At 35.3% G+C, this 14359-nt stretch overlaps 1 protein-coding gene across 3 annotated transcripts in view; it reads left to right on the top strand.

Moving 5' to 3' along the window:
* Positions 1–14359, top strand: part of SLAIN2 (SLAIN motif family member 2) — a 76100-nt gene that overhangs the window by 17059 nt on the left and 44682 nt on the right. The window lies entirely within an intron of this gene.

The following is a 14359-nucleotide window of genomic DNA, read 5'->3' as shown; positions in this document are numbered from 1 at the left end:
ATTATAGGCCTCAATGGTATACAACAAATGAGTGAGAGAGGCTAACAAACAGCACTATGTATAATTTAGTTTTGTCCTAATTCATCTTTGAATTCCTGTCTGGGAGCACCTGGGTGGCTCAGTCAGTTAAGCATCAGACTTTGGCTCAGATCATGATCTCGAGGTTTGTGAGTTTGAGCCTTGCTTTGGGCTCTGTGCTGACAGCTTAGAGTCTGGAGCCTCCTTCAGATTCTGTGTCTCCCCCTCTCTCTGCGCTTCCCATGCTAATGCTCTGTCTCTCTGTGTCTCTCAATAATAAAAATGTTTTTAAAAAATTAAAAAACAAAAACATGAATTCCTGACTAGCATCCTGCCTGGCCAGTGGTGGCTGCTACATTAATATTTGTTTAAATGACGGGTTGGAACTTGATACTAAACCTTCAAGGTACTTCCAGTTTAGCTTGGAGACAGAATGAATATGAAATTTGGTTTGCTCTGAAACCGACAATGAGAGTTCATAGAAGAAAGGCTTATTATGGACTTCAGTGTGACAGCTGGGACATAGGATTTAGGTACAGGTGGAAGGGTATTTCTTGCTATTCTGTCAGAATGAAAAAGTGCAGGGAAAAAGATGAGTGCTATATTTGAGTATAAGGGTAAAGAGAAAGCCTGTGAAGATACTTCAGTGAAGTTTGTTGGGGAACAAGTGAGAAGTAAAGTTGAATCATTGGGTTAGAGACCGTATTGTGGGTGTCCTCTGAAATGTAGGAGGAGATTTTTTGAGTGTTGGAATATTCTTAGCAAAATGGTGTTTCAGAAAGATTAGTATAGAGATAGTATATAGGTCGGAATAGAAGGCATAGCTATACTTAAGAGCTAGAAAACTGAGCCTGAGTTTTATCAACCTCTTGTGCCCAGATGCACATGGTAAAACTTCAAACCTGAAGTATTGAGGTGATTAATATTCTTTCCATTTCACCCCAACTATTTATAATTTCATAAAAACCACCATATCAAACTAAATGATTAAAGATCAGATTTGTTCCTCTTATAAGATATCTACATTGTTTAGGGCCACCTGGATGGCCTAGTCGGTTAAGCGTCCGACTGGTTCAGGTCATGATCTCACAGTTTGTGACTTTGAGCCCCGTGTTGGGCTCTGTGCTGACAGCTCAGAGTCTAGAGCTTTGGATTCTGTGTCTCCCTCTGTCTCTGCCCCTCCCCCACTGGTGCTCGCTCGCTCTCTCGTGCTTGCTCACTCCCCCTCTCTCTCAAAAATACAATAAAAACAAATAAATTTTAAAAAGAGATATCTTCATTGTTTAAAAACAGTAGTTTGGTCTTACTAGCTTTCTTGTATGAGGATATCGACATTTTGGGCCAGATAATTCTTTGTTGTGGAGCCTGTCCTGTGCATTGTAGGGTGTCTAGCAGACAAAAATGCTTTCAGACATTGCCACATGTCTCCTTGGGGCAAAATCACCGCTTACGGCATACTTGTGATATAGGGCCAACTTAGCCAGAAATATTTAGTGCAATATTTCAGGAATAAGTATTGCATTCTAATAACTGTAGTCCATTTACATTTCTAAGTCATAAAATGTTCTGAAAATTAACAAAACTAATTTATTGTACAAGCCTGGACACTTTGAGTGCTGGGATGCCAGAACAACAGGCTTGAGGACTTCCCTGGACAAAGTCAATAAATAGTCACCTTACAAGTTAATCACCAAACATACATTGTATACTTACTATGAGTACAGTACTATGTTAAGGTGATAAGAAGTAGACATAAGAACTGTAGTTGCTGGAAAGCCTCATGAAAGAGGCAAGTCTTGAATTGGTCTTGAAGTAAGGCTTGGATTAGACAAGGAAAATGGAAAGAAATTCTGCATCCCCTCACCCCCATAGTAAAAAGAACTGTGAACAGAGACATCAATGGTTTAACTATCCAAGATAATGAAATGAACATTTATTTGGCCAGTGTGGCTGGACAGGAGGTTTTGTTTTGATTTGTTTTTTTATTGGAGTACATGGGAGAGATAATCAGAGGATGTAGTTTTAGATCAGATAACAGGTTCTTGAAAATTAAGCTGGGGACTGAGCTGTGAAACAATTGTTATACTGATGTGTATTTTAGCTAAATGGTAGTGGGTAGAGGATAGCTTGGAAGAGTGAAAGTCTGGTAGGTATGGGGAAACCACTTGAGATTAATATAATTGCTTATGTTGGGTTTAGGTTTCAGTGAAGTTAGTAGAAATGAAAAGGAAGGGATGCATTTCAGGGACATTAGTGAATGGACTGGATGTGTTGATTGAACACATTGAATATGGGGAGAGAGAGAACAGTCAAGGTTAGCATAAAATTTTTCATTCATTGCTGGAAAAAATAGTGGTGCCATTTTTATGTTTGTTTGGAGGTATTTGATTTTGGGGGATGTCTGTAGTAAACCGCTGGAGCTCTGTGACACCCAGGAAAAAAATTAGGACTAGAATTATTTGAGAATCATATATGTCCAAAGAATAATAGATGGTTGTGATGAAACATAAGACTTCTTAAAAGTAAAAAAGTTTCTGATAAATATGGAATAAAATAGTAGGAACAAATTTATAGTTGTATCCTGTGAGACAGCTGTTGATAGGATAATAAAAATCCTGTGATGTAGGAAACATGTGAAGTAATAGAAGAGCTCAGTTTTTGCATTTCTAATATAAGTATTTTCAGACCCTCACGTCATCACTTCTGGCTTTGGTAATTAAACTTTAATAAGTGAGATGGGAAAAAAGGAAAAAGTTAAGGGACTGGGGAATAGGTTAAATTTAGCCTCTTAAAGACCTGGGGATATTTGATTGCTGTCACTTGAGAGAGATCCTGATTAGTATTTTGAAAGGAACATGTGAGGTGGAATGGATATTAATTGAAATAGAAAAAACTTAGTTGTGCTTATCCAACAACTGGAGCTACTAAGTGGTATGATCAAGAATAACTATAGATTCCATATACAACTTTTCAAGAAAAAAAGTGCATTCTTTTTATACACTTATTATGGATTCATTATTGTTATTTCCTTTTTTTATTCTGCAGTATTGAATTCCTTTTCTACTGTGTGCCAGACAGGTTTCTTTGGGGTTGAAGGTGGAGCATAAGAGATGATGGGAAATATTATTATTCTTGCCCTTGAGGTACTTGAAGTCCCATATGAAAGATAGTTATATAACTATATATAAATTGTATAGATACACAACTACAAATTTTAACAATGGAGGATGAGATTGGGTTTTTTTCTAGGACAATGCCAGTTCTAAAAATACTATCCCTCTTGCCTCTCAGAAGTATTTTATGCATTCTAACCATTTCAGTATCTAGTATATGTCAGGAATTCTCACATACCCACTCTTATCTTGCTTTTTATATAACTCAAAAGAAAAACAGAAGAGAATGTCTGAGTTGGTCTTAACATTAACTTTAGTTCTATAAGCAGAGTACAGTGTACCATTCTCTCTTACCTGTACTCTGGAATGTAACATAAAAATATGCCCAAATTTTCTTTAGCACTTCAATTACCTGTAATTTTATGCTAACCTAGTATTGAAGATAAACACATATATTTAAATACAGATATTTAAGCACGTGTATGTATCTAAAACATGTATTTAGATTCCTTCTATTCTTCATATTTCACAAAGTGGATAAAATATTTTAGTTTTATAATTTTAGAAACTAAGTTTAGAACCTGTAAGAATACTGCAAATAGAAAATTCTCTGATAGAACAGTTGTCTAATCTTTATTGTATTAATAAACCTTTGTTTCCAGGTTTTTGTGGATTCTAACTTGATGCTCTCATATCTTTTCTCAGATACTTGTGCAAAAACTTTCTTAATAAGAAGAATATATTAATTAAATTTTTTTTTTATTTTGAGACAGTGAGAGAGTGAGCATGAGTGGGGGAGGGTCACAGAGAGAGGAGGACAGAAGATCTGAAGCAGGCTTAGTGATGACAGCAGAGAGCCCGATGTGGGGGTCGAACTCATGAACTATGAGACCACGATGTGAGCCGAAATCAAGAGTTGGACGCTTAAATGACTGAGCCACCCAGGCACGCCTATTAATTTTTAAAACCAAATCTTAACAGGCAAACTGTTAAAAGTCATTATAGTAGTAGCATGCATTATTATCTGGGATTTGAAAGATACATCATTTGCTAAAAGTTATGACTTGTCAGCCATAAGTACCTATGGCTTCTACAGATAAAAATCCTGTTAAGGCGTTTCACCAATAAAGTTAGCTATTAAGCAAGGTACTCTAAAAGAATCCCTGTTGGGGTGCCTGGGTGGCTCATTCAGTTAAGCTTCCGACTCTTGGTTTCAGCTCAGGTCATGATCTTATGGTTGGTGAGTTCCAGCCCCGCATCACACTCTCTTCTGTCAGCACAGAGCACACTTCAGATCCTTTGTCGCCCTCTCTCTCTGCCCCTCCCGGCATTTTCTCTCAAAATACATAAATAAAACTTAAAAAAAAAAAAGAATCAGTCTGGATTACACACACACACACACACACTTCATATACATGGAACCTACATATCTGTATGTAAATATGTATATACTTATAATCATGTATGTTCTCTGTGGACTAAAAAATTCCGCTATGAGTAGTAATTGTTATCTATGTACGTGATAGTGGCTGAAAATCTATGTTTAGTCAGTATACATAAGGATTGTCTTGCTTTGCAGCTACTGTCAAAATTTGCAGTCTTGTGGTATCGTTTGAGACTCCCCACCTTCCTGATCTCTTTTGTCAAAAAACAAAATAAAAAAAACAAAGCCACAAAAGCTCCAAAACCCAAACAACTCCGTTTTTGATTGCTGCACTGTAGGCTGGTCTCACTGTAACTGTTGTTTCCCAGCAGTATGCGGCTGTGCCTCAACAGTAGAAAATTGTCTTTTTTCTTTTAATTTTTTTTCAATGTTTTTTTTTTTAAATGTTTTTATTTATTTCTAGGAGAGAGAGAGACAGCGTGAGCAGGGGAGGATCAGAGAGAGAGGGAGTGACAGACTCTGAAACAGGCTCCAGGCTCTGAGCTGGCAGTCAGCACAGAGCCCGACGCGGGGCTCGAACCCACGAACCGTGAGATCATGATCCAAGCGAAAGTCGGACGCTTAACTGACTAAGCTACCCAGGCGCCCCTTCAGTGTTTATTTTTGATAGAGACAGAGTGTGAGCAGGGGAGTGGCAGAGAGAGGGAGAGACAGAATCCAAAGCAGGCCCCAGGCTCTGAGCTGTCAGCACAGAGCCCAGCACGAGGCTGGAACCCACAGACCGCGAGATCATGACCTGAGATGAAGTCGGACGCTCAACCAACTAAGCCACCCAGGCGACCCAAAAATTGTCTTTTTAAAGAAGTAATTTCCAACCTCACTTTTGTGGAATTCCAGGGAATATCAGAATTGTTTTCATATTCTTAAAATTAAAAACTCTTGCTGTACTGGAATTAGAATGAAGAGAATAGTGAAATGAAAATGGAAACATAGAATTTCACTATCTAAAACATTAGAATTCACTATTTTAAAGCTTTTTTTCTTTTCTGTTTGCTTGCTCGGCCTTATTTTTTGGTAACCGTGTTCTGTCATACCTTCTGTTTATATATGTATTCTACCCTGCAGCTAATGTCACTTCAGTGCTTATAAACTGTTGTAAGAATTTCTTAATGAATTTGCCTTGCTAATAATTACCATTATTGTAATACTGATGATAGTCCTCTGAAAACCAGAAGAGTATTTTATATTTATTCATATAAAGGTAGTATATGCCTCCAAGTCAGCTAATGGACTAAATATAATAGTTAATGGCATGATCAATCAAAAATTTTAAAAAGTCCCTTATATATATATGAAATGAAGATATTTTTCTTCAGTTGAGTTGTCATTTTTTAATTGTGATAGTGGGATCGATTACAACTTTATTCTTTATGGTTGGTAGGGTTTAGGAGAAGAGAACAGGGAACAGCAGGAACCATTAGAATGATTACTACATTAGAGTCTTTTTTTTTTTTTTTAAAGTAAATTCTACCCCCTAATGTGGGAGGTTGAACTCAGGACCCTGAGATAAAGAAAGAGTTCCATGCATTACTGACTGAGGCAGCCAGGGGCCTCATTAGGCACTAAAGCATTATACTTAACAGAGCAGGTTCTGGAGTAATCCTAGTTTTGTCACCTAAGAACTATGTCACTTTGGACATTTATATCTCTTTCATTTATCTCACTGTGCCTCAGTGACCTTATCTGTAAAATGGAGATTATAACCTATTCATGGGTTTGTTGCGAAGATTGAGTTAGTATATTTAAAATATTGAAATCATGCCTGGAATGTAATAAACATTTGCTAAAATACAAATAATAATAATAGCACTTCTTATTACCTTATTGATTGAGAAAGCTTAGTAAATCATTATAAAGCATTGTATCCTAAGAGTTTAGAATTACTAAATTATTTTTAGTTGTGGGTAAAACCAAAGATACTTCTATTAATCAAAGTTTTACAAAATCATAAAATTATAAAAATAGAACAAATTACTATCTCAAAATAGTCACTTTGATCTTATTTACTTTGGTATGTTTCTTTTATCTTTTTCCATATGCATTTTTAAATATTGTAATCATGGTTGTTTTATTCAGTCTTCATTCAGATGCAAATATTTGATCATCTTTAAATGTCAGTTACTGTGCCAGGGATTATTATGCATTGAAACTGAAGACAGAGGCTCTGTTTTTTTTGCCTTGAGTATGCCATAATAGAGAAGTTTGATTTTGAGGTATTCAAATCTGATTATTTTCCTTGGCCTGTAAAGTGAAGAAATTTATTTCAATAACAATTGTAATATAATTTTTATTTTTACCTTGAAATTAAATCTTTGTTGTTCTTAGCTTCACTAGCTTGCTTTCAGCTGACTCGTATGAAAAGTGGTTACTGTGGTTACCATAAATTCAGCAAAGTAACTCCAGTCTCCCTTCCTAGCCATCATTTAATTATATGTCTACTATATGTTCATTGAAAAGTCAGTTGAGACATACTCCAAACTGTAAATAATTTGAGGGGATGGAATTGGAAGGGGGAGGGAGGTTGTTACCACTGTTTACATTTATACATTCCTCTATATGACTGAAAGTCGTTACACCTTTCAAAAAATAACAAAGTTATATTCTTAGTTGTTCTTATCATCAATCATATTATACAGGCATGTGTAGCATATGGGCCAAAATGTGATTTATTACTGTCAGTTTCATAACATTAATATTCTTATATTTTTACTAGTTCCCTCAGTAAAGATCTAAGAGAAAAGTAATATTTTGAGGGCCAGTTTCTTTTTTTTAATGTTCTTTTTATATTTTAAGTTTATTTATTTTGAGAGAGGGTGTACAAGTTAGGTAAGGTTACAGAGAGAGGGAGAGTGAGAATCCCAAAGTAGGCTCTGTGCTGTCAGTGCAGAGCCTGATATACGGCTGTATCCCACGAACCATGAGATCATGGTCTAAGCTGAAATCAAGGGTCAGACATTTAACCAGTTAAGCCACCCAGGTGCCCGAAGGGCCAATTAATTTATAAACTATAATTTACGTAGTATAAAATTCACCTGTTTAAAGTGTACTGTGGTTTTTAGTAACTATTCAGTGATTTCTAGTATACTTACAAAATAGTACAACCATCATCATAGTCTTGTTCAGAATATTTTTAACGTCCCCCAAAGAAACCACGTACCCATTAGCAGTCACTTCCCATTTCTCTTTTCCCTACACCCTCTCCTGTCCCTAGGCAACCATCAATCTACTTTTTGTCTCCAAGTTGGCCTATCCAGACATTCCATGTAGATGACCTCATATAGGACATGGTCTTTGTGGCTGGCTACTACTTAGTATAATGTTTTTGAGGTTCACCCAGTGTTTTAGCATTTTTGTCTCAAATACATTTTTTATATGTCTTTTTCCAACTTATAAATACCAACTTAAAAACCTCAAAGGACAAAAATGAACAAAGTATAAAGTAAGGATGGATGTTAGAAGTGGAATTTCCTTTTAATAGGGCATATTTAGGTGGCTGCAAAGATGCTTTGTTAAAACACCTTGGTTTACTATTTACTAGTCTTTTTTTTTTTTTTTAATTTCTTTTACTTATTTTGAGGGAGAGAGAGAGAATCCCAAGCAGGCTCTGCACTGACATTGAGGAGCTCGAACTTATAAACCATGAGATTGCAACCTGAGCTAAAATCAAGAGTCAGTCACTTAACTGACTGAGCCACCCAGACACCCCTATAGTACTAGTCTTATGAGAGGTAGTTAGGAAGGTTTCCCTGATTAAGTGACATTTAAGCTGAGACACAGTCAAAAGTAGGAATGGTCTGACTAAGGTTGGGCAAAGGAGGGTAAAATAAGCAAAAAGTAGGATTGAGCTTGTTTTAGGCAAAGGGAGCAACATGCATGTGTGACCTGGAAGCAAAAGTGTTAGGCTCTCCAGGAATAGAAATGAGTACCCTATGGTTGCTATTAAAATTTGGGTGGTGGATGAGGGTGAGAAATGTAGCTTTAAAAAAAAGTATTGAAACAGATCAATGCTGATGCCTGAAAGGGCTGTAGGGGTCACTTTTTTTGGATAAGACTTTGTCATGAGGGAAAAAAAAAACTGGCACAGAATGTGTTAATACACTCAGATTCATATTTTAGAGAACAAGTAAGCTTTATTCTATAGAAGGGATCAGAAGAAAACAAGACCAGAGGTTTTCAGGGTTTGTTTTTTTAAGGGTTTTTCTTTTTCAAAATTGTTTGGCCATTCTTTGCTCTTCACATTTTCATATAACTTATATAATTAGCTTGTAAATATCTATAAAAATGCCTGCTGAGTTTTTTTGTTTTGTTTTTTTGTTTGTTTGTTTTAGAGATTTTGTTGTGTAGATCAGTTTGGAAAAACCAACATCTTGACAATATTGAGTCTTCAGGTCTATGAACATAGTACATCTTTCCATTTAAGTCTTCTTTATCTCAGCAGTGTTTTATTGTTTTTAGTGTACAGTTCTTCTACTTAATTTGTTATTTCATATTTGAATTGTTCATTGATAATACATAGATATACAATTGATTTTTTGGCCTATCAATCCTGTATCCCACAACTTTACTAAACATTTATTCTAGTTGGGTGTTTTTGGTTTTGGTAGATTCCTGAAAGGCATTTCTTTTTTCTTTTTTTTTTTCTTTTTTAATGTTTTATTTATTTCTGAGAGAGAAAGAGAGAGAGAGAGAGAGACAGTGTGAGCTGGGGAGGGTCAGAGAGAGAGGGAGACACAGAATGTGAAGCAGGCTGCAGGCTCTGAGCTGTCAGCACAGAGCCCAATGCGGGGCTCGAACCCACGAACCATGAGATCATGAGCTGAGCCAAAGTCAGATGCTTAACCGACTGAGCCACACAGGCGCCCCTGAAAGGCATTTCTATATACAGGATCATGTTGTCTGTGAATAAAGACTGTTTTGCTTCTTTCTTTTCAAGGTGATGTCTTTAATTTCTTTTTCTTGCCTTATGATACTGACTAGACAGTCCAGTGTAGCATTGTATAGAAATGATGAGAGCTTGCATCATTAACTTTATTCCCAGTCCTAGCAGAAGAATTCATTCTTCACCATTAGATCTATTTTCCTTTTTTAAAAAAAATNAGTGTAGCATTGTATAGAAATGATGAGAGCTTGCATCATTAACTTTATTCCCAGTCCTAGCAGAAGAATTCAATCTTCACCATTAGATCTATTTTCCTTTTTAAAAAAAAAATTTTTAATGTTTATTTACTTTTGAGAGAGAGAGCATGCAAGCAGGGGAGGGGCAGAGAGAGGGAGACACAGAATCCAAAGCAGGCTCTAGGCTCCCAGCTGTCAGCACAGACCTGACTGGGGCTCGAACCCACGAACCGCGAGATCGTGACCTGAGCCGAAGTTAGGTGCCTAACCCTGAGCCACTCAGGTGCTGCTAAATCTACTTTTCTGAAAGAGTTTGTGTAGGATTTGGTATTATTTTTTCCTTAGTGTTCATAACATTAATAAGTAGAGGCATCTGGGCATGGGTTTTTCTTTGCAGGAAGATTTCTAATTACTAATTCAATTTCTTTTTGTGAATCTCTTCAGATTCTGTTTCTGTGAGTCCAATTTGGTAACTTGTATTTTTCTAGGAATTTGTATATATTATCTAAGTAACCTCTTAGCATAAAACTGTTTATAATATTACTTTATAATCCTGTTTGTAGCAGTGTTCACTCTTTATTTCTAATTTTGGTAATTAGTGTTTTCTCACTTTTTTGGGGGGAGTAAATCTAAAGATACACCATTTTTAGAATCTTTTTAAAGACCTAAATATGGTTCCTTTTTTTCCCCTCTATTTTTCTATTTCACTGATTACTACTAATATTTATATTTTCCTCCCTTCTGACTACCTTGGTTTTAATTTGTTCTTATTTTTTTATGCTTAGATTGTTGATTTGAGGCCTCTTTTCTTTCCTAATATGAGCTAAAAATTATGAATTTCCTCTAAGTACTTCACTGCCTTTATCACATAATTATTGGTATGTTATATTTTTGAATTTTTTCAGTTAAATCTATTTTCTAATTTCTCTTGTGATATATTATTTGACCTGTGGTTATTTTTAAGTGTGTTGTTTAATTTCCAAATATTTAGAATTTACTAAATTTCTTTCTGTTGATTTCTAATGTAATTCCATTGTAGTCAGAGAACAAACTTTGAAGAATTTCAGTTATTTTAAATTCAGAAAGACCTTATGGTCAAATTGATCTGACCTGAAGAATGTGCACTTAAAAAGAACAATGTATTCTTTCATTGATGGGTGGAGTGCCCCAAAATTGTCAGTTAAGTAAAACTGATAATGTTCAAGACTTCTAAACTCTTACTGATTTTTCCATGTAGCTCTTTTTTCGGTTATTAAGAGGGTGCTGTTGAAAACTCCAAATAAAATTTCTCAGTTGTTTCTTTTTCCTCTTATTCTACTGTTATTAGGTATCTTTTTGATTGTTATGTCTTCCTGATGTGTTGATCTCTTTTTGTCTCCAGTGATATTTCTTATCTTAAACTCCAGTTCTCTATGGACTATTATCCAAGTATATCTTCCTATCTTTTAGTTTCAACCTACTTTGAATCTAAGGTGTTTCTTCTACAGATAACATACAGTTAGGTCTTTTTTTTGTTTGTTTATTTTTTCAAAATTTATTTATTTGGGGGTGGGGGAGAGGAAGAGAGAAAGTGCAGACCCTGATATGGGTTTAAAACTCACGAGCCATGAGATCATGACCTGAGCTTGAAGTTGGACGCTTAATGACTGAGCCATCCAAACTCCCAGGTCTTTTTTTTCCTCCTTTTGAATAGATTGCTTTAGTGTATTCAATTTATTATAATTAGGTGTGGTTGGATTTATGTCTGCCATTTTGCCTTTTGTTTTCAGTTTGACTCCATTGTTTCTGTTCTTTGTCCCAACTTTAACTGTTTTCCTGGTATGATGAGTAATTCCCAGTTATATCCTGGATATTCTGTGTGTTATATTGTGAAACTCCTAATCATATTTCTTCTTTTTTAGTAAGCAGCTTTGTTTAGGTGTAGTGTATAGGATAGATGTTCAGCTCTTCCAGGCCATGCTGATGTTATGTCAGCAAGAGTGGAACCCTGGCTCATACTGTCTTCTTCCAGATGGATGGGGTGTAAAATCAACTCTATACTGGGCCCTACTAACATGTAGAGAACTGGTAAAGGGAGATTAGATACTCACTTCACATTGCTTCCTGCCTTGTTGATGCTGCATAAGGGTGGAGGCTCAGCTCCCCACTGGGCCTCTATGACTTGATTTTAGTCGAATTAAGGTAATGAAGTTATGTTTCCAGTTTTCTTGGCAGGTGAAAACTTGACAAGTTCCAACCTGTTGTAAGTTGTATTAGCCATCTATGTACTGGCTGTGTCCATCAGAAATAAAGTGCCTTTTGATTCAACATTATTATTAAATTATTAAATACTACTATTTTAAAATTTTAAAAGCACCAGAGTGAGAAAAATGTTTTCAGCTCGCAAAATAGTCATTTTGAAGGAGTCTATGTGTTTGTAAGAAACAAACAGAGATGATAGGTATTCAAGTATTTTTATTTGGGATTTTCTTCAAATTCAGGGTCTGAAACATCTTGGTCTTGCTAAAAGAGGATCCAGTTAGATGCTACAACCCAGTTCATGTGTCCTCTGTCAGGTTTATAAATACTTTGAAACCTCAACCAAAGGTTCCTTTACCAAAGAATAATTTTGTGCCAATACCATTTGGTCCATAGTCCTCCATTTTTAGACTTGGGGATAGTAATGAGGCACTGAAATAAGAGGATAGAGTGATAGGAGACAGTTGGCATACTCAGGTTATTGAATCAGTCTCTCTGTTTTCATCACTCTAGGGATGTACAGGTTACTACATTAACTTTTATCTGTTAATGAAAGGAAGGCACATTCTCTGTTGCCAGTTAGGGAAGTAAATATAGGAATAGTGGAGGGAAAGGTAAGTTTGTATGTGTAGGATCAGCAAGACTTGGTGATAGATTTTTGGTGAAGGTAGAAAATAAAACAGATGGTGGAGTCCAAAATTTAAGCTTTTAGCTTTTGTAACTGAAAGAATTATGGTGCCGTTGACAAAAACAAGAAAGCTACCACTCATGGGGCATAGGAGAGACGATGGTGGGTTAGTGTAATTGGTTTTGAATTTCTGTTTTATTCATTTCGTTTATATTACATTCTGTATTTTTAAAGATTCTAAAAGCACCTTATAATTTTTTAATAAAGGCTTTATCAGGATATAATTTATATAACGTAAAATATACCCATACCTGTATAATATATATAATAAAATTCACTATATAATTCAAGAATTTAGTATATTTACAGTTATGATATTGTTACCACAGCCATCATCACCATGTAATTTTAAAACGTTTATATCACTCTAAAAGAAATCTCTTCCACATTCCTACCTCTTCCCGTCCTAGGCAATGACTAATCTACTTTCTGCTATGTCCTTTTCTAGATGTTTCATATAAATGGAATCATACAATATGTGTGTTTTCTTTGTTTGGTTTCTTTGAGCATGTTTTTGAGGCTCATTCATGATCCTTGCACTTTTTAAAATTAGTTTTATAGCTAACAATAGAGGAACACAATAAGTACACATGAATCATGTGGGTGTTATCACAATTAAAATGGGAATCCTGAGGTAGAGATTTATTATGAAACATTTGTAGTATTTAAGATGGAAAGAGAATGATTACCCCATTGGTTTCATTTTCTTTTTGAACTGTTTAATAAGTTATTTCATAAATTGAGATTTCATTTCATTTTTATCCAAATAAACATGGAGTGTTGACTAGAGAAATGATTATTTACCCTATTAGTCTTGATTATCTTGATCAGAGCTAAATACTTGATGTGAGTGAGCTAAGTTATAGATAGGGAAGTTAAGAAAAGGAATGGAAAATGTACGTAGGATCACTAGAAAGGAGTTTGTCAATTCAGGTACTATAGAGGTGCATTTAAATATTTATGCCAGAGCACATTTTATTTTATTGCACTAACTTGATTAATATAACATGTGAAATTACTAACTCCTGGTCTTATGGAGACATTTAACTACGTAAATAAAGTATACTTTTGTTTACTTCGTAAATTCCACTTCAACTGTCTTAATTTGGAAACCATTCTGATTACAATTTAAGTAATTTCACATTTTTCATATGGTATCACATTCGAAATAAATTAATATCAATTGACAAAGCTGGATCAATCTGAGGAAAAAACTATGAAGTAGGAAGTTCAAGTGTAACACTCTCCTATCTTCTGCTTACGTTGTCTTTTTGTATACCTTCCCCAGAACCTTATAAAGTACTGTCCTATTCTTTTTCCTGAGACTGAAGTCAATTTCATAAATACATTCATATTAAGTTATTAAGGATTTAAAGTATTGCTTTTCTCTGATGTGTCATGGTTTGAAAAGAAGGCTACAAGAGTGGGCACTGCTTAACTAAAGGGAAAGAATTGCCTATGGTAGGTTTTTGTGTGATCTGTGGTGGGAAGTGAACTGGCAGGTGGAAAACAAGGTATTTATCTCCTCATCTGTCTCCAGGACAATATTTAATGATATGGTTATATCAGGGAGTTGATCCAAGTACTACTGAAAACAGAACGAACTGTTGTAAAGATAGATGTTTCTTCATGGTTTTTGTAATGAGACTAAAAGAAAAATAAGACCTATTTTAGAATTGGACAGTTGGCTTCATTTAGGTTTAATATTTGAAATTTGGGTTAATATTGATGGTTGTAGTGTCA

Source organism: Crocuta crocuta, unplaced genomic scaffold (assembly GCF_008692635.1).
Source record: "Crocuta crocuta isolate KB4526 unplaced genomic scaffold, BGI_CrCroc_1.0 scaffold282, whole genome shotgun sequence".
Classification (NCBI taxonomy): domain Eukaryota; kingdom Metazoa; phylum Chordata; class Mammalia; order Carnivora; family Hyaenidae; genus Crocuta; species Crocuta crocuta.
This window is presented reverse-complemented; position numbering and strand designations above follow the sequence as displayed.